Source organism: Phaethon aethereus, assembly GCF_964289735.1.
Source record: "Phaethon aethereus genome assembly, contig: HAP1_SCAFFOLD_700, whole genome shotgun sequence".
NCBI classification, from domain to species: Eukaryota; Metazoa; Chordata; class Aves; order Phaethontiformes; family Phaethontidae; genus Phaethon; species Phaethon aethereus.
In genome coordinates, this window is record NW_028114108.1 from 14,981 (window position 1) to 16,338 (window position 1,358).

The window sequence follows — 1,358 nt, forward strand, 5'->3', positions numbered from 1 at the left end:
AGGACCAGTCACTGTCATGTCTGGTTTCCTAACCTCAGTGTTTCCAGCTTGTGGGGAGTCTGGCTTGTGCCAGGCACACCACTCTGCTGCCATGTGAACATACAACTGAAGCACCGCTCCCTTTGCAGAGCTGGGGCTTGTCCCACACCCCCACATCTCCCTTAAGGAGATCACTAAGGACAGCTGGGATCCTCTAAGGCTGGAGGAGTTTTTTCAATTCCAGTGTGGGGATTCATTGTGGCTGCAGTAATATAGATGTTCTGTAGTTTTTACGTTATCCCTGACCCACAGACTTGAGACCTGGGGAGGCTCTATGTCTGGGAAGGCCATGAGAGCTTGGACAGCAGTTGGATTTCTCTCTCTTTTCTAGTGAGAAAACACCTGACTGAAGCAGTGTCAAGCTCTTGAGCTCACTAAAGCTGGTGACGTCCGATTCATTGCCTTAACTGTAGCGTCTGAAGGACCTGCCTAGCGTCATCCCGAGAGGCTGAGAGCTGCCATAGGGTGTCCTGGTTCTCAGTGGTGTGTGTTCGTGTTCATGCTCACACTCACATAGCTGTTCCTCTGGCTTTGCTCGTGTGTGCGTTTGCACATATGTGTGCTTCTGTGTGCCTGGGGTAATGGACATGCAAACATGACTGTGCACAAATGTAGTGTGCGAGTGTGTTTTGTCACGTCTATTCAAGAATGTGTATGTGTTTCATCACGTGCATGTGCCTTCACAGAGGTGAGCATGGATGTGCGTGGCATCGGACTGCGTATATATAGGTGTGTGCGGATGTGTGCTTTTATGTGTGTGCATCTCTGTACATGAGCGTGCACATGTATCTGTATGCAAATACACGTCTGCAGGAGCATGCATATGGGTAAGCATGTGTGAATATCTGCATGTCCATGTTTGTATGGGGAAATGGCCATGCCTGTGTCTATACATGGCCTCGCTCTTCCAAGAGGGTCCTCTGGGAGAGAAGCCAAAGCTGCATTCCACTTGTGCCATGCACGCTGCCCAAATGAGCTCTCGAGGGAGAGGGATCCTCTCCTGACTTCTGCGCTGTGTTTGTACCTCACTCTCCATAAATATAGGTAATTAAGGGGATGTGAATGAAATGAATCAAGATCCCTTCAGGGGCTATGTCCTTCCAGCCTTCCAACTTTAATTCACCTCCCTACAGAGCATTTTTGTGGCAGAGGTGTGAAGGGAGTCCCAAGGACGCCTGAATGGGAAGACTTCCTTCCTCATTTCCTCCCACCAGCTATTTACACAGAGTGCCAAGGTCCTCCTGAGCCTCCTCTTCCCCAGGCTGAACCCTACCAGCACTCTCAGATGACCCTCATAGGAAGATGCTCCAGTCCCTGCA